Source organism: Urtica dioica, unplaced genomic scaffold (assembly GCF_054948205.1).
Source record: "Urtica dioica subsp. dioica isolate 48M unplaced genomic scaffold, U.dioica_male_clone48M_v1_H2 Urtica_dioica_male_H2_contig_19, whole genome shotgun sequence".
In the NCBI taxonomy this organism is placed as follows: domain Eukaryota; kingdom Viridiplantae; phylum Streptophyta; class Magnoliopsida; order Rosales; family Urticaceae; genus Urtica; species Urtica dioica.
In genome coordinates, this window is record NW_028297221.1 from 225,001 (window position 1) to 244,589 (window position 19,589).

At 34.2% G+C, this 19,589-nt stretch overlaps 4 non-coding genes across 4 annotated transcripts; 2 read left to right on the forward strand and 2 right to left on the reverse strand.

Moving 5' to 3' along the window:
• Nucleotides 1-15,961: 15,961 nt before the first annotated feature.
• Nucleotides 15,962-16,032, forward strand: TRNAC-GCA (transfer RNA cysteine (anticodon GCA)). The gene has a single exon. It is a non-coding gene; the product is annotated as a tRNA-Cys (tRNA).
• Nucleotides 16,033-17,830: 1,798 nt separating this feature from the next.
• On the reverse strand, nt 17,831-17,904 carry TRNAD-GUC (transfer RNA aspartic acid (anticodon GUC)). Its single transcript has one exon. It is a non-coding gene; the product is annotated as a tRNA-Asp (tRNA).
• Nucleotides 17,905-18,287: 383 nt separating this feature from the next.
• Nucleotides 18,288-18,371, reverse strand: TRNAY-GUA (transfer RNA tyrosine (anticodon GUA)). Its single transcript has one exon. It is a non-coding gene; the product is annotated as a tRNA-Tyr (tRNA).
• A 695-nt stretch (nt 18,372-19,066) lies between these two features.
• On the forward strand, nt 19,067-19,138 carry TRNAT-GGU (transfer RNA threonine (anticodon GGU)). The gene has a single exon. It is a non-coding gene; the product is annotated as a tRNA-Thr (tRNA).
• Nucleotides 19,139-19,589: the final 451 nt, after the last annotated feature.

Sequence of the window (19,589 nt, forward strand, 5' to 3'; positions counted from 1 at the left end):
TATTGTTTGAAAGAAAAAAATAATAATAATGCCTGCAGTAGAAAGACTAATCCGTTGTTTCTTTTATTGTTACAAACATACCAATATTAGTACTGATGGTGCGTAAATGTAACTCGTTGTTCAAACAACTATTCAGAGTTCCTAGAGCTCCTTGTAAGGCTTGTTGGAAAACTTGTTGTTGAACTTGGTTAATCGTTCTTTGCTGTTCAAAATGAATGGCGTCATTCTTATAATTTTCTAATTGTTCCAAAGTCTTTGAGGTTGAATTAATCAAATTACATTTTTCTCGTTCTATCTCAGAATATCCATTCACTCGAAATTGATCCGCTTCCATTTCTACTTTTCGTAAATGGGATCGGGCTTTTTCCAGCTGTTCGAGGGACCTCTCACGTAGTTCTTCTGAATTTTGAATAGTTTTCAAGATTCTTTGTTTTCGATTATCTAATAAATCGTTTAATGAAAGTAGACTCTATTTCCATTCAGTTCAAAACTTCCACAATCCCTTCCCGAACCAAACATGAATCTTTCAATTCATTTGGCTCTCACACCCAATTACTTATGAGAATTCCTATCTCTTTTTTTAATGTAATGAGCCTGTCTTCTCTATTTCTATTAAAATTGAAAAACGGATCACTAATCGAAAAAAATAATATTCGGAGGACTCTTCTGACCAACCAAATAATTGTCAGCAAAGTTGTTTTTTTTATTAAAATCCAAAGAATTACTTTTACTTTATGCATAGGTCATCAATTTAGCGTAAAATAAAAAAGTGGAAAGTTGAAATACACTGAGGTATTTTTCGAACCAAATAAAAGGCTCGAATCCGTTTTTTATCGACATGAGTGTTCTATATCGAAAAAGAAATTCCTACCCTTTGTTTTGAAACCATTTCCGTATTAAGCTATATAGTAGAAAGAGTACCGTGCTTATATCTGGACTTCAAACGGTTTAGCTTTAACCCTGTTAATGGTCGCACATTATTGGTTAATAGAGAATCAAAGTATATTTACCAATGACTCACGAAATGTTATGGTTCTAAAATATGATTTCTTAATTTATTCAGAAGTAATTCGCGAAATCATGCACCTTTTCTTTCCTAGTTATACCAAAAAATAAAGTGCAGTTGGTCGGATCCAGCCTATTCTTGAAATAAACAACTCACACACACTCCCTTTCCAAAAAAAATTAATACACCTAGTACTACACTTAGATTTATTGGATTTGTTGCAAAAATATCGGTATTAAACTCGAAACTTCCGGCGGGTGCCCAATAAGCTAAGGAAAGGAAAGAATCGGTTACATTTTTCATATGATCTCCTCTTGCGTATTCTTATAGATAAAACAAATTGTCTATATTTTTTATAGTAGCGTTTTTCCTATTATTTATTTTTATAAATACTCCTAAAATAGCGTTAAAAATAAAAAGGATTTAAAAAAAGTATTTTGTTTCAATTTAAAATAAGAATGAAACTTATTAGAATTAGATATTGAGTCTTATGTGAGTTTCGTAATATCTCGTTTATTGCAATACTTCTTAAAAAAGAGTTCCCTTGGAATCCCAGAATAAAGCTAATTGGTGTACCAATTCCTCCTCCCCCAATCAGTCCTTTACATGTACATGAGCGTAAGAAATGAAATTTGAATAAAATTTTAAACAAGCAACAGCAAACCCAAAGAAATAAAAAACTAAAACTATATTGTAAGATTAAACAAAGGGATTCGCAAATAAAAGTGCTAATGCCACAACAAGTCCATAAATTGTTAAAGCTTCCATAAAAGCGAGACTAAGCAATAAAGTACCTCGTATTTTTCCCTCTGCTTCGGGTTGTCTCGCGATCCCTTCTACAGCCTGTCCCGCAGCAGTACCTTGACCAACTCCAGGTCCAATAGAAGCAAGTCCAACGGCCAATCCAGCAGCAATAACGGAAGCGGCAGAAATCAGTGGATTCATGAGAAATTCCTCTCACCAAAAAAATAAAAAAAATAGTAAATGATACAATCAAACAATGAATTTTGACTTAGTCATCCGATGGATCAAATTTATCCAGTCAAAATAACTAAGAAACCATAAGTTAAATACTAATATTTGTGGATTATTAAAAATACCTATATATCCGTTTTTTTAGTTCTTATCAAATTTGTCCAAACTTTGTTTTTATATTTCTTTATTTTTTCCGAATCGTTCTTTGAATTCTTTGTTCTTTTTCGTGATTTAAACTCATCCAATTCAATATTAAATTAAAAATGAAAATTGCAGACGACGATGAAAAAGAAGGACTTTCATTCAAATACCTATTTAACACCTATGTAGTAGGGCAAATTAGATATATCTTTAGTTCATATCCGCTTAGTTAATAGCTAGTATCACATATACATGTCCTTCCCCCATAACGTAAACAAACTATTCAATTAGGAAAAAGATCTTTTAGATCTCTTTTATTTATTCTACAATTACTTAATTTTAATATCGTAATATCTGTTTTACTATTACTTATTCTAGATTGTATATACCTTAACCTCATTTCTATATTTATGTTCTCTAAGTCTAAGTTTACCTTAATTTGCTAAGCGTCTACATTGCGTCAGGTTAAGCTAAAAAAAGGACTCTGTCAAAATTAGTGGTGGCCTTCCATGGATTCCCCTATATAAGCCGCAGCTAAAGTTGCAAAAATAAGAGCTTGAATACCACTGGTAAATAATCCAAGAAACATGACAGGTATAGGAACCACTAATGGTACTAAAGAAACAAGAACAACAACTACTAATTCATCGGCTAATATATTTCCGAAAAGTCGAAAACTAAGGGATAAGGGTTTTGTGAAATCTTCTAAGATGTTAATGGGTAAAAGAATTGGAGTGGGTTGAATGTATTTACCGAAATAATCTAATCCCTTTTTGCTAAGACCCGCATAGAAATATGCCACTGATGTCAGTAAAGCTAAAGCAACGGTAGTATTGATATCATTTGTGGGTGCCGCTAACTCACCATGAGGTAATTGTATGATTTTCCAAGGTAAAAGAGCACCTGACCAATTCGAAACAAAAATAAATAGAAACAGAGTTCCAATAAATGGAACCCATGGCCCATATTCTTCTCCAATCTGGGTTTTACTCACGTCTCGAATGAATTCAAGGACATATTCAAAAAAATTTTGACTATCAGTAGGAATGGTTTGTGGATTCTGAACAGCTATAACGGCTGCAGCTAGTAAGATAGTAATTACAACCCAAGAAGTAATAAGTACTTGGGCATGGACTTGGAAACCTCCTATTTGCCAATAGAAATGTTGGCCTACTTCCACGCCGGATACAGCATATAACCTCTTTAGTGTGTTGATGGAACATAATAAAACATTCATAGTATCCTCTGAAAGAAATATAACTTTAAAAAGGGATTATTTTTTTTTCAACCATCTCTTTTTCGACTTATTCATCTGCTTTGTATATTTTGAATATCAACAAATTATACAATAAACTCAATTATTTTGATTTCTTTTGTGCGATTCAGGAATCGTAACCAATTTAATAAATATATGGAGTTTAAAAAATAATTTAAACAAAATAGAATTTTATTATCACGAATTCCGTATATAGCTAGAACGACCTTCGCAAATAGAAAATACTAATTTGTTAAGAATTAATCGGATTGAAGCTATGGCGTCATCATTCGCCGGAATTGAAATATCGGCTAGATCCGGGTCGCAATTTGTATCGATTAAACAAATCGTTGGAATTCCCAAAGTAATGCATTCTCGAAGAGCGGTATATTCTTCTTGCTGATCAATAATTATTACAATATCGGGTAACCTTATCATATATTTAATGCCGCCCAGATATGTTTGCAAGTGAGATAGTTGGCGCTTCAACATAGCCGCATCTCTTTTTGGGAGACGGTAGAGTCTACCCGTCTTTTGTTCTGTTCTCAAGTCCCTGAACTTATGAAGTCTAGTTTCTGTAGTATACCAATTTGTTAACATACCACCAAGCCATTTTTTATTAACATAATGACAGCGAGCCTTTATTGCAGCCCGTGCTACTGAATCCGCTGCTTTATTTTTGGTCCCAACAATTAAAAATTGTTTTCCCCTACTTGCTGCATCAAAGACTAAATAACAAGCTTCCGATAAAAATCGAGCCGTTCTAGTAATATTTATAATATGAATACCTTTACGCTTTGCAGAGATATAAGGTGACATTTTAGGATTCCATTTCCTAGTACCATGACCAAAATGAATTCCCGCTTCCATCATTTCTTCCAAATGGATATCCCAATATCGTCGTGTCATTATGAATTCCCGCTTCCATCATTTCTTCCAAATAGATATTCCAATATCCTATCCTCGTGTCATTTCTCCCCACACTTCTCTTTTTTCTTTAAAGAGAAGAAGTACCCTAAAAATAAAAAGTTGTTCCCATGGAACCTTTTCTTCTAACGGGGATTGTCCGTTGATACATGATCCAAGCCATTCAGGTTTTTCTTTTTTCTATTCGATTCATTATTAGTATTACCTAATTAAATAACTGCAACACAAACCGGATGAATCTGATTCTGCTCTTAGCAATCATTAAATCCTAAAAATAAAGATGTCTCATGTACATTTTTTGAAATGCAAAAAGAAAAAAATTCTCTGTGGTGGAACAAAAGATCTCTCATTTCCCGCTCAAATAAATTATTCCTTTTCGTTTCAAAAGGAATGGTTTTATGCTGCCTTGAACGGTGCACAAATCCTTTGAATCCAGTACCAACGGGTATCATCCCCCCTAGAACAACATTCTCTTTCAGACCTTTCAACCAATCGATACGACCACGTATAGCGGCTTTTGCTAAAACTCGAGCAGTTTCTTGAAAACTTGCTTCGGATATGAAACTTTGAGTATTGAGAGATGCTTTCGTTATTCCCAATAATATAGCTCGGTAACAAATCGCTTCTTCCAAAGCTCGCCCCATTTGTTCCGCGCGCAAAAAATCCTATGAGTTCTCCGGGTAAAAAAACATTAGACATTCCTTCTTCAGAAACCAACACCTTTGATGTTATTTGACGTACAATAATTTCTATATGTCTATTATGGATCTGCACACCCTGGGATCGATAAACCTTTTGGATTTTATTAACCAAAGAGATACGACTTTGTGCTATAGTTAGTTCAGCGCCAATCAAGAATATCCAAGGAATTCCAAGACTTCTTGTTATACGCTCGTTCCAACCCTCAACTCTCTTTTCTAGGTTCATTGATATTGAATCAATCGAACGCACTTCTAACACTTGTTCTACTTTTGGAAGACCCTGGGTTATATCACCAGATCTCGACTTTTCATATATAAATGTAACTAATGTATCTCCTTCGAAAAGTATTTCCCCATAATGGCCATGAACAGTTGCTTCTGGAGTGGCCAAATAAGACTTCGCCGTTCTTATTACTAAAGAGTCAATTTGAACAATTATAACTTGACCCGATTTTAGGAGCGGGTCGTGTTTGTTTATACAGACATTTTCACAAAAAAACTGTCCAAGGGTACTTATTGTATATTTTTTTTCACAATAATTATGATGTATAAAGTACCAATTCAATTTGAATGGATTCAAAAGAACATTACTGCATGGATTGGAATTAAAAATTATCCCGATTTCATCCATTAAATAATATTTAAGTAAAAAATTTTTAAGTACTTGAAAAGTCTGTTTTAAATTGTCAAGTTGGAAATTTTTAGTTACCGAGATCTTATTATAAGTTTTTAAAAGGTAATCAAAATTCATAATTTGACAGGCTGTTCCTAAAGGTCCTAAAGAATTTCGAATTGGAATTCTAGCATAATTTTTAATTGATTCTTTTATCCCATTGTAATGTTTTACATCGTTGAATGGGTACATTTGAAAACAATTAGCTGATGACAAAATTATCAAAGATTTAGATTCCTTACTTCTATTCCAGAACGTATGAATAGTTCCTTGATTTTGTCTAAGTGATTCTTGAATCCTTTCCGTGGAATAAATAGAATAAAATGGATTGATCCGATTTGACCTATTATCCGAGATCAATTCGGGCCCTAATAGATTATTTCTTTTTCGTATATAAGATATATGTGGTTTAACTAAGTGGATTCTTAGAAAATCTCGAATCAGACCAGTTGTACTTACTTCAAGAAAGGAAGCGTGAGCTTCTTCTAACGAAGAACTTTTGCTGCCTTGGTCCCAGCTCAAGACTAAACAAGTTCGAACTAATTGAATACTGGTTCCGGAAATTCTCCAAATTGGTTTGCCATTTCCATAAAGAATATAATTTACAACTTTAAGTTTTAGATTCTCCTTTTCCTGCAATGAATCCAGGGGAAAAAGTGTTTCGAAATTTATACCGTCCGATATTTCATATAAGATTACGGGTCGAACCAAAACAAAATATTTTTTCTTCGTAGGTGTGATCCATTGGACATAGATCCAATTTTGCAATTTTTTTGATTCGTTAATTTTTTTTTTTACCCCTCCGGGCGGTACCAAGATGCCACTGTGTCGGAATATCGTATCCACCTCTACAGGAAAATGTATATCCCCAGAAAAAATTTTAAGTTCAATCTTTTTTATTTTTTTCTCCATGCGGACCAATCCGCCGACTTGGCTTCTTGTATTTAACGCGATTCGTGTATCTACTCCAATAATACTATTATTTCGTACCATTATGGAACAAGATTCGGGTATAATATGCACCTCTTCGGGAATGAAAAAAAATCGATCCACTTTAGTTTGGTATTTTGACTTAAGTTCTTTGACTTCTGCATACTCAATTAGATCCTCTTTTTTGAGGATTGAATGCACGCCTATAGCCCCATATTTAGTAATTCCCGAACTCTTTCTTCTATATTGAAGATCATCAAAATAAGAAAGAATACTATTTCTCCGAAAAATACCATTTATCGGTATTTCAATTGAAATACTAGAACGAGGCTGTTGTTCTTTTTCTCGTTCTTGAATCCATTGGAATGGAATGATGAGTCTATTTCTTCGCCTTTTTGATAATAAAAATAAATCATAATTTTTGTGGAGACTAAAAGGAAATCGAAGATTACAACGACCCCTATCTACGCTTAGATTAAATTCCGAATAATCGAGACTACTGCTTTTTTTTTTATCAGAAAGAACCGAAATACGGAATTTGGCTTTCCCTTGATCATTATTTACTGAAAAGCTAGAAATGGGTTTCCCTTTGGCAGAAATAAAATGAACATTCATTTGATCTTGATCTTTATGGATTGAAAAAGGGACTACACTGGATCTGTACGAGCCTCCGGATACTATCCATAAATTACTTGTTTTTGGTAAGAGATGCACATTACTATATGTAAAAAGGGGCGCATGATAAACATCAGTACTCCAGTGCATTTCTCCCTCTGAGTTAGAATAAATATGTTTTCGAACCCTCTCTTTAAAATTAAAAGTGTATGTTGCTGCGCGAATCTCAGCAATCACTTGTTCTGATTCTACATATTGGTCATTTTGAACTAAAATAAAACTTTTTGGTGGAATAGTCACGTTATGTATAATATCCTCACTCTCAATAGTTACATACAAGTCTAGATAAGATAGAAAAGCGGGATGCCCGTGCCGTGTACGTATGGGATAAACCAAATCCTCAGGGAATTTTATTTTTCCATTAGAAGGGGCTCGTACGTGTTTTGCAGTACCCCCTGTGAATACTCCACCGGTATGAAACGTTCTTAATGTTAGTTGAGTACCGGGTTCCCCAATAGATTGACCCGCAATAATACCTACAGCTTCCCCCAATTCGACAAGGTCACCATGAGTAAGGCTCCGACCATAGCATAATCGGCAGATCCAAGACGTACTCTTACAAGTAAGGGGAGTTCGGATCGAGATGGGCTCTGTTTGAAAAGTTATGAATCGATTGACAAGTCCAATACCAATATCTTGATTTCGAATGGCAAGACATCGTGAGCCTATATATATATCGTCTGCTAATACACGGCCAATCAATGTTTGGATAAAAATTCTTTCCAACATGATTCCATTTCGAGGACTTACAGAAATTCCTTGGATGGTTCCACAGTCTCTTCTACGTACAACAATGTGTTGAACTACTTCAACAAGTCTACGTGTAAGATATCCAGCATCTGATGTTCGGACAGCTGTATCTACAACTCCTTTGCGGGCTCCGTAACAAGAAATGATATATTCTGTTAAAGACAGACCTTCGCGTAAATTGCTTTGAATAGGTAAATCAATCATTTGTCCTTGTGGATCCGACATTAATCCTCTCATACCTACTAATTGGTGCACTTGAGATGCATTTCCCCTCGCTCCCGAAAAGGACATCATATGGACTGGATTAAAAGGATCTGTCATCCGAAAATTAGGATTCATTTCTTGTCGCAAATATTCACTTGTAGCATACCATATCTCAATAGATTGTCGTAATTTTTCTACCGCGTGTACATTTCCATAATTATGATGCTTTTCCAAAATAAAACTTTGTTGTTCAGCATCTTGGACTAGCCACCCTTTAGAAGGTATTGTTAAAAGATCATCAATTGTTAATGAAATGGACGTCTCAGTGGCTTGCCGAAACCCCAGAGTCTTTACTTGATCCAGGATATGTGATGTATATGCCATTCCGAAGTGATCTATTAATCTACTAATAAGTCGTTTAATGGCAGTTCCATCTATCGCTTTATTGTGAAAGACCAGATCGGCCTGTTCTGCCATAAGTACCTCCATATTCTGATGAGTGGGGTTTGACAATAGGTTTGAGTCAATGACTTCCTTTTCTCGATTTTCATTCGTGTAGAAATTCAGGAAATAGGGTCCTAGTGTAACCCGAGGAACTGGACTCGAATTCACACTGATTTAATGGAACCTCTTAGCTTGGATACCGAGGAGGCCCGACAAAACCCTTGTATAGCTTCTTCAATTTCTCGATAAAGAGAAATATGACCAACAGTTGTTCGAACATATAAACAAAAAATTTCTTTTTTTATACTTCTTAGTATTAGTAAGTGTCCATAAATCTCATGATAGGTACCCAAAGATTCATATTGAACTTCGACGGGAACTTCTCTTGAAGTAATAACGCATTGATCTAGTCGCCACCGCAGCCACAAAGGACTCGCTAAATGGAGTAGTTTCCGCCGATAAGCCCCAATTGCATCATAAGAATTACAAAAAAAGTTTTTTGTATATTTTTTGTGATTAGGGTGGATTCCTTTATTTTTATATTGTCTTTTTCTCTGATTACAAGGATTATACCTATTTACACAAATACCTAGGCGATTCCCACTCGTTAATACATAGAGTCCAATAAGCATATCTTGAGTTGGTATGGAAATGGGATTCCCAATAGCCGGAGATAAAAGATTTGTATGAGAAAACATAAGTAAACGCGCCTCTGTTTGAGCCTCTAAAGATAACGGTACATGAACCGCCATTTGGTCTCCATCAAAGTCGGCGTTGAATCCCTTACAAACTAATGGATGTAACCAAATAGCATGTCCCTCTACTAAAATAGGTTGGAAGGCTTGTATGCCTAATCTATGCAAAGTGGGGGCCCTATTCAACAATACGGGGTGCCCTTGCATAACTTCCTGAAGTATTTCCCATACAATTGGCTCTTTTTCCCGAATTTTACTTTTAGCAACTCCTATGTTCGAAGCAAAATGTTGTCTAATTAAACCACGAATTACAAATGTCTGGAAAAGTTCTATTGCTATTTCGCGAGGCAATCCACATCGATGTAATGAAAGTGAAGGACCTACAACAATGACGGACCGCCCCGAATAATCCACTCGTTTGCCAAGTAGAGTTTCTCGAAATCTCCCTTCTTTGCCTTCAATTACATCTGAAAAAGACTTGTAAACCTTATTATGACCGTCTCTCATTGGTTGTCCGCGGATTCCATTATCAAAAAGTGTATCCACGGCTTCTTGTACCAATTTTTCCTGACACATTACTAATTCCCCTGGTGTAGATTTACTTGTTGTTAATAAATCGATAAGAGTATTGTTACGATAGATAACTCTTCTATAGAGTTCATTAATATCCGAACTCATTAGTTTACCCCCATCTATCTGAATAATTGGTCTCAACTCGGGAGGAAGCACAGGTAATAGCCATAAAACCATCCACTCTGGTTCTATATTTGTTCGAATAAAATGTTTAGCTAATTCTATACGTCTAACCAAAAAATCTTGTCTTCTTCCAACTTTTCGATCCTCCCATTCATTACCTGTGGGGCCTTCTTCCCCCAATTCTTTCCATTCTAATAACGAATAATCTATAATAATTCGTAAATCCAAATCGGCTAATTGTTCTCGGATAGCACCTGCTCCAGTAGAAAGTTCTCGATTTCTAAATGCATCGAAGCCTTGGGTAGTAAAAAAAAGTGGGATACTATATTTCCAGGATTGGATTTCATATTCAAATGAACCCCGTAATCGTAAGAAAGTAGGTTTTTTAGTTATAGTCCTAGCAAAAGAAAAATTTGGATAGGATCCTATAGGATCTCCCCTTTTCAAAATCGGACGTGAAAGTTTCCTTTCATCCGGCTCAAGTAGGTATACAAAGGTGTTTCCACTTTCAAATTATAGAAAACCGCAAAAAGATCTACTCCTTACTCAAGTTCCCAAATAAAATCAAGAAACATTTCATTGATTCATTCTTCGTTTTTTTATTAGATTTTCTGGATTGTTTATTTAATTTGTAATTAGTGCATAAAAGAAATCAAATGTGAAATTCTTGAGTAGTCTACCTCCCTTCGAATGAGGAATCCCCTTACTTTATTATAGTAATAAAAAAAGTAAAAAAGAAGTGACTTAGAATTCATAAGGGATTTACTTGTCTATGTATCGTTCCATTCAATCTTTTAGGTCTCTACTTCACCTCGACGGTTATGTCATGATGTCCTTCCTTAAAGCCCATATGCGATGGATTGACTCCTACAACCATGACCTATTTGCTTATTTGGACATAAAAAAATTTAATTCCTTTTCCTTATAAATAAGTTTTTTCACGAGGTATAACTATAAAAAACCTATTTCTTTGTTACTGAATTGACCATAGACCACTTCCCGTTTTTACTTGTGAGTATTCAACATACTCCTAATTTTGAGTTTCATGTTACTTCTATTCTACCAAGAGACATGTCAAATCTGGGGCATCCTAGTTCGATTGAATGGGGATGACAGTTTCTCGTTCTGCATTTGTAAAATCATAATTTTTATCAAATCACACATCGCAGTATACTAGGCCTTCTAATTCTTTAAGAGGCTTATCTAAAAGATTCGCGATATAACTAGGAAGACGTTTTAAATACCACACGTGGGTTACTGGGCATGCCAGTTTTATGTAGCCCATTTGATATCTTCGTATGCGCGAATCAACAAATTCGACTCCACATTGTTCACAAAATTTCGGATCTTCTTTGGCATTTCTGATTACTCGATAATTTCCACAAGCACAAATTCCGCTTTTTGTAGGCCCAAAGATTCTTTCACAAAATAATCCATCTTTTTCGGGTTTATTGGTTTTGTAATGAAAAGTGTAGGGTTTTGTCACCTCTCCCACTATTTCTCCATTAGGTAGGATTTTTTTGGCCCAAGCATTTATTTGTTGAGGAGAAACTGATCCAATTTGAAGTTGTTGATGTTTATACCGATCGATCATACATAGAAGAAAAATTCTGATTCATTTCAATTAAACGTCCTTCCTATTAATCTGGAAGTTCTTCTCAGATACAAGGAAATGATTCAATTCCAGAGCCAAAGATCGTAGTTCTCGAACAAGCAATCGAAAAGATTCGGGAGCATCCTCAGGTTTAAGTATTGGGCCCCCAATAATCGTAGTACTAAGTACTTCTTGCCGAGCTCTAATATGATCGGATTTATAAGTAAGCATCTCTTGTAAAATATGAGCCACACCAAATCCCTCTAAAGCCCAAACTTCCATTTCTCCTACCCGCTGTCCCCCTTGCTTGGCCCTTCCTCGAAGGGGTTGTTGTGTAACAAGTGCATAATGTCCGCCGCAACGCCCGTGTATTTTATCCTCAACTTGATGAATTAATTTCAAAATATAAGGCTTTCCTATTATAACAGGTTGCTCAAAAGGATCCCCTGTTCTTCCATCAAAAATTATGCTTTTTCCCGGATACTCGGGTTCAAATACCCATGGATTTGCTGTTTGTTTACTGGCTTCATATAATTCAGAAAAGACTAGTTTTCTCGAAGCCTCTTGTTCATATCTCTCATCAAAAGGTGCTATTCGATAATGTCTATCTAGCAATCCCCCCGCTAACCCTAGTGAACATTCAAAGATCTGTCCTACATTCATTCGTGAAGGTACTCCTAATGGATTGAAGACCATATCAACAGGTCTTCCATCTTGCAATAAGGCATATCTTGTCTAGGAAAAATTTTTGAAACTATACCCTTATTTCCGTGACGTCCAGCTACTTTATCACCCACTTTTATTTCACGTTTTTGTGAAATATATACACGAATTATTTCTGGATTATAACTAGAACCCCTCCTTTTCTGGATCCATCTCACATCAATAACTCGACCTATACCACCACCTACAGGTAGTTTTAGAGAAGTTTCTTTTGAAGTGGATAGCTGAATACCAAGTATGGCTCGTAATAATCTATCTTCTGGAGCATACGAGGATTCTTTCGACATCTGAGGGGTTAATTTACCTACTAAAATATCGCCCGTCTCCACCCAAGACCCTAACATCACAATCCCGTTTTTATCTAAATTTCGGAGTAAATGCGCCTCTAGATGCGGTATTTCTTTAGTGATTCTTTCAGGCCCTTGGCTTGTCACATGAGTTCGAATTTCATATTGCCGTATGTGAAAAGAAGTATAAATTTCCTCATATACTAGACGCTCATTAATGAGTACTGCATCCTCAGAATTGTAACCTTCCCACGGCATATAAGCTACTAATAGATTTTTTCCCAAAGCGAGTTCGCCACCAATTGTAGCAGCACCATCTGCTAAAATATGGCCCCTTTTAATACATTTACCTCGCACAACTTGGGGTTTTTGATGCATACAAGTATTTTTGTTGGAACGTTGATATGTAACTAAAGGAATACTTAATGTATTTTTATTGCCCGACAAAATAATCTTGTCAGTATCGGTATACAGGATCTTTCCCTCATTTTCGGCTATAGTGGGAACCCCGGAATCGAGAGCCACTTGGCCTTCTAATCCAGTTCCAACAATGCACTTTTCCGATCGAGAAAGCGGAACTGCTTGACGTTGCATATTAGAACTCATTAACGCACGATTCGCATCATTGTGTTCGATAAAGGGAATTAGGGAAGCTCCAAGAGAAAAATATTGGAGTGTAAAAATACTTCGAAAATGAACTTGCTCCCACTCAATAGTGAGGAATTCTTGACGGTATCGCGCCGGAACAATCTGTTCTTCTTGACTCCCTCGATTCAGTGCCAAAGAATTTCCTGTTGATACCATATAGTATTCATCTTTATTTGGCGATAAGTAAAGCATTCGTACTTTTTTTGATCTCTCAGAGATTTCATAAAAGGGGCTTTGTAGAGCCCCCCAATGGCCAATCCTCGCATGAATTGCTAAGGATCCTATAAGTCCAACATTGATTCCTTCGGACGTATCAATAGGGCAAATGCGGCCATAGTGACTAGGATGGATATCTCGTATCCGGAAACTAGCAGTTCGCCCGGTTAATCCTCCAGGACCCAGAAAACTCACCTTTCTCCCATGAACTATTTGTGTCAATGGATTAGTTCGATCCAAAACTTGAGATAATGGATGTAATCCGAAAAACGATTCATAAGTACTTGTTAATGTAGTTGAAGTTACTAAATTCTGGGGAATCGGTATCAATTTATGTCTAATTGCTCCACACATAGTTCCTCTAACCATATTTTCTAAACGAACCAGGGCCAATCCGAATTGATCTTGTAAGAGATCCGCTACAGAACGAATACGTTTATTTTTCAAATGATTCATATCATCAAGTATACCCATTCCAAACTTCATTCCAATCAAACGATCCGTGGCTGCCAATATATCTCGCGGTAACAAAAATGTATTCTTCGGAGGTATATCAAGATTCAGTCTACGATTCATATTTCGCCGACCTATTCTTCCTAATTCACACCTTTGTTGAAAAAATTTCTTTTGTAATTCCTTGCACAAGGATTCAGAAAATACTGGATCTCCTCCTATACAAGCAAATTGTTGATAAAATTCTAAAATGGCATTTTCCTTTGACTTAAAAATTTTTTTCTCCTTATCATTCAAAAAATACAAGAAAATTTCAGGGTAAAAAACATTCTCGAGAGTTTCTCTTAGACTCGAGCCCATAGCCGATGATAGAACTAGAATAGATATTTTCTGTTTCCTACTCACACGAGCCATATCCTTGCTTTTCTATCAATCTCTAATTCTAATCTTCCCCCCCAATCTGATATTATGGTGCCGGTATAGACTGAAATTCCATTATGGTCCAATTCTGACCGGTAATAGATACCAGGGCTTTGCAATATTTGATTGATAACAATTCTGTATATTCCATTTATTATAGAAGTACCCAGGGAATTCATTAAAGGAATGTTTCCAATAAAAATAGTTTGTTCTTGCATATCCCTACAGGTTTTCCAAATTAATCCCGCGGATACATATAATTCAGAAGAATATGTGAGTGATTCATATAGAGCGTCTTTTTCCGTTATTAAGGGTTCTACCAATTGATAGGTTTCCACAAATAATTGAAATTCAAGTTCTTGATCGGTATCTTCAATTTTTGGAAACTTATAAAATTCTTCTGTTAAGCCCCGATTAATAAACCTAGAAAACCCTTCAAATTGTATCTCATTAAATCCGGGTATTGTAGACATTTCTTCATTTCCACTCCCAAGCATTTTTTAACTCCCCCCCCCCTTTTTGCTTATTTTTCATCAAATAATCTGGATCAATATAGCAATGAAGGAATTTCTTTTTTGTTTACTAAATCACATGAAATTTTACGTATAGGAATTTGCACCAAATACAAACAGAAAGGGGTCATTCCACTGAGATTTAGGGTGCTTTGTATATAATATCAAAACAAAAACTGAGTGAATTTCTACCATTATTATGATATTCCGTATTCCAATCCAATAGAATACTTTAAATGTAACTCTATTCAATATTTGATCTGTTCAATGAGATAAAGACAAAATAATCGTAAAAAATAAAATCTATAATTTATTTTTTAGTACTTATTCCTGGATTCAATTGTTCAAAAAAGAATGAGCAAAAAAGAGAGAATCTTTTTTTACTCGAATTCATAGAATATGTAACTGTTAAAATGTATAAGTAAAAAAAAAGGGGGTTCTTTTTATTAAGAATGCACAGGGATTATTACAGCATATATGCCCCTCTTTTTTTATTATATTACAGTTTTATTCGGAACAGCAACGGCCATGTTTTATCAAGATTTCTCTTTATTCAAGCTATTCAAGAAAAATTGTAAAAAGTGAAGTACGAGAATTTCATTTAAATTCCATATATTTAAATTCCATATAAACATGGGGATCCCGATAAGATACTTGATCAGATAATATCTGTGTAATAATGTCAATTATGGGGTTTACATATACCTATAATAGCTCTTATAATTTAATAGCTCTTATAATTGAAATTCATACGCGTTTCTTTAACTCCCTATCAGTACTTATATGATTAAGTAATCATAACGAAAATACAGTTTTAGATGGAAATCTAAAAATTGTTCATGAATTTCCAATCAATAGTTAACGGTTCAAATTTGTGCTAATTTTTTGGTTTTGTAACTGAAAACTTTATTTATTTTTCAATAGAAGGAATAAAGAATAATTTAATTTTTTTTAAGAAAGGGATTAAAGAAAAAAGGATCCAAAATACAATAAAAAAGCACAAGAGGAAATTTTGTCATTTATTTTAGATCGTTTTGGCGGCATGGCCGAGCGGTAAGGCGGGGGACTGCAAATCCTTTTTCCCCAGTTCAAATCCGGGTGTCGCCTGATAACCAAAAGAATAAAAATCCCTTATTCTGTTTTGATAATTTGCTATGTTCCGCAGCAAGTTTAGGAAAAAACTCTGGATACTTGCTAGATTCTAAGTATCTGGGGAGTCATGGTCTATAAAATGCCTTCAATTAAAGTTTAAGATTAGAGTCGTGAAAAAAAAAAAACGTTGTATGATAGCCCATTAGACTACTAATGTAGTGTCTACCGGCGAAGTCTTAGATTGGATAGGAAAAATTCAATTGTTAGTTGTGCAAAGGGTGGAAGATAGATACTTTGTATACAGACTCATGAAACTTTATAAGTACTCTCGCATGCAATCAATTTAGTTTTTATTTAGTATATTAGTATATATAAATTAAAAATAAATTTTGACTTTAACCTCTATTCAAGAACATAATAATACGTACTCAAGTGGTTCATAGGGAAAATCGAAGATGGTAAGATTTAAATCAAAAAGAAATAAAACAGCGATAGATCATATATAATGATCTATCTTGATTCTATAATATAGTTTTTTGACTTAATGAAAAGACACAAAAGTAAAGAATGGGTCTTATTATTATGACATGTTCTTAACATTCCTTTTTTGTTACTTCTACTCCTTCAACGGCTGTTTATGCTTATTTTGCTTGTGCTTACTGTTTTCCTATAAATTTTATAAAAAAAAGAACTGTATTAATTGTATTTGGATTCGTTGATCAATAGTGTTTGATCAACCCCCCCCCCTTTGACTATGCGGTAGAAATTCTACTATTATTAGTGAACAATTATTAATTTAAAGAGATCGAGGACACAACTCACATGGATATAGTAAGTCTCGCTTGGGCTGCTTTAATGGTAGTCTTTACATTTTCCCTTTCACTCGTAGTATGGGGAAGAAGTGGACTCTAGAAGTACAAATAATTAAGTTTGGGAATAAAACAGGATTACTTTTTTTTTAGACCATTCTGTTCTCCAAATACGTTATTTTAAATTTTACTTTTATTCCTTCATTGATTTCAATCGTTCTTTCACTGGATATCACAATTCATAAAAAAAAATAAGAAATAGAATAGGAAGGGTAAAAATTTTATTTAGGATTATTTCAGAATGATTTTAATCAACTCAAACATAAATTTGATATATATGAAGATAATAGTGTCGATTGATAGATATTAAACTAACCTGTATCTTCAAACACTTAACTTGTTATAGTACAATAACAATACTAGATAATATGGTAAAAAAAACGTTCTACCATACTATCTAGTATCTCATAGATTGCTGCTTTCATAGAATACTGAGGGGTATAGGTCAATAATTAAACCACGAAACTTATACCCTTTTTTTATTTCTTCGCTGCAATCATTGATAAGAACTAAAAAGTAACAAGTTTAAGTTTTAATTAAACTTAATCACTTTGACTTACTGTTTTTACGTATATTATAAGTAAAAAAGCAGTAGGGACTAAAATGAACAGTGCAGTAGCAATAAATGCGAGAATATTTACTTCCATAATTTTTTTATTTAATTCGCAATAACTCGGGATTTAATCCCATAGAGATGATAAATCTTTTGGCTGTTAATTCAATCGGATGAATATACACTCGATGTAATTGAATTGGATCAATATCATGAATAAGAATATCTGACAAATTGATTCATCGTCAAGAATTGAATAGCATAAACACGGAAAGATCTTTTATCCATACCATACTGAATTCTAACGTAAATTCCTGATAAAATCAAAAACACCTTTAACTTTATTTTTATTTAAAGTTTTCATTCTTTCTTTTCGTGGATTTGGCTCCATCGGGACTGACGGGGCTCGAACCCGTAGCTTCCGCCTTGACAGGGCGGTGCTCTGACCAATTGAACTACAATCCCAAGGAAATAATAGAATAAAGTGTATAATACACGTATTCGTATGATTTTACTCAAATGCTTTCCAATATGTTATTTAGCAAGACCAGCATGGATAATTAATAATCTGTTCATTATTTCCAAATAAATAGGATAGTTAATCTTTCAAATAAAAAGTTATTTTTTTATTTCCTCTTTTCCTTAGACTTTAGACTTACGGATCTTAAGATATTAATCTAGATCATTATCAAGACCAAAACTTGTCAGAAAAAAAAAATAGTGATATTGGTAAAGATAAAATATAGCACTATCCAGATCTAAAAATTTGACGTTTTTTCTATTGAGATCGCGCATTTTTGAAGACCAACACATAGGTTCTATCATTTCATGGTGGATCCGCGAATTATTGGGCCGAGCTGGATTTGAACCAGCGTAGACATATTGCCAACGAATTTACAGTCCGTCCCCATTAACCACTCGGGCATCGACCCGGTAAAAATCAATCCAGGCTTAGTGATAATCCACGATCAACTTCCTTTCGTAGTACCCTACCCCCAGGGGAAGTCGAATCCCCGCTGCCTCCTTGAAAGAGAGATGTCCTGAACCGCTAGACGATGGGGGCATACTTTCACAACCGCCATCATACTATGATCATAGTATGATCAGTTTTTTGAAATTGTCAATATAATGAAATCATATGAATCAATCTGAAAGATCTTTAGATCTGTCACAATTATATATAATTTTTTTTATTCCTCAATCGTTCAGTCTAAATCTATATTATATAATTCCATAAAAAATTCTATTTTAATTTTTTCTCTAAGAATTTGGAGAACAAGCATAATCACTTTATTAATCATTCGAGGAAATCTTTTATATTTAGGTTGAATTAATAGTACATATATTAATCAAATTTATTTTGTTATGATGGGAATTAGGGTCCGGCTTGAAAAAAGTACTTTGCATTGATATTTTTGAAATTAAAAAAGAACCCTTTTACTTATACTCAAAAGTATACCCTAATAACTAAAACTAAACTAAATTATATAACTCTAATTTAGAGTCTCTGAATGAACCACTATAGGTTTAAAAGAGAAAAAGATATTACAACGTATAAGATCTATATATATATAATATGTATATACACTAAATACATAGCGATCTATTGAAAAATAGATTCAATCATGCCCTTTTAACTCAGTGGTAGAGTAACGCCATGGTAAGGCGTAAGTCATCGGTTCAAATCCGATAAGGGGCTTTGGTTTTTCATAAAATTACCACGGTAGCATTCATATTTGAAGGGATAATATAATTTTTTTTATTTGTAATAAAAAAGTGAAAAATTTTATTAATTTATAATTATACTTAAACTATATTTCTATTAATTAGAATGAATTATAATTCTAGTAACAAAAAGGGTTGAACAGTTGTTATTATGTTTGTTATATGTAATATATTAATACTTAATAGTATTAAGTTTATCATGAACAATAATAGGTTGTGTACTTAAATCTCAAGATATTCCTAATTTTTTATTATAGCAATCAATTATAAATCAACAAAAGTAAGTGGACCTAACCCCTTGAATCCGACCTATATCCACTATTCTGATATTAAAATAAAAAATTTGAACAGTGAAGTTTTTTTTATTTTCATATCCTTTTGGACTACACGGTAATCTGTCGATATTGCCGATTAACTCTTTTTGT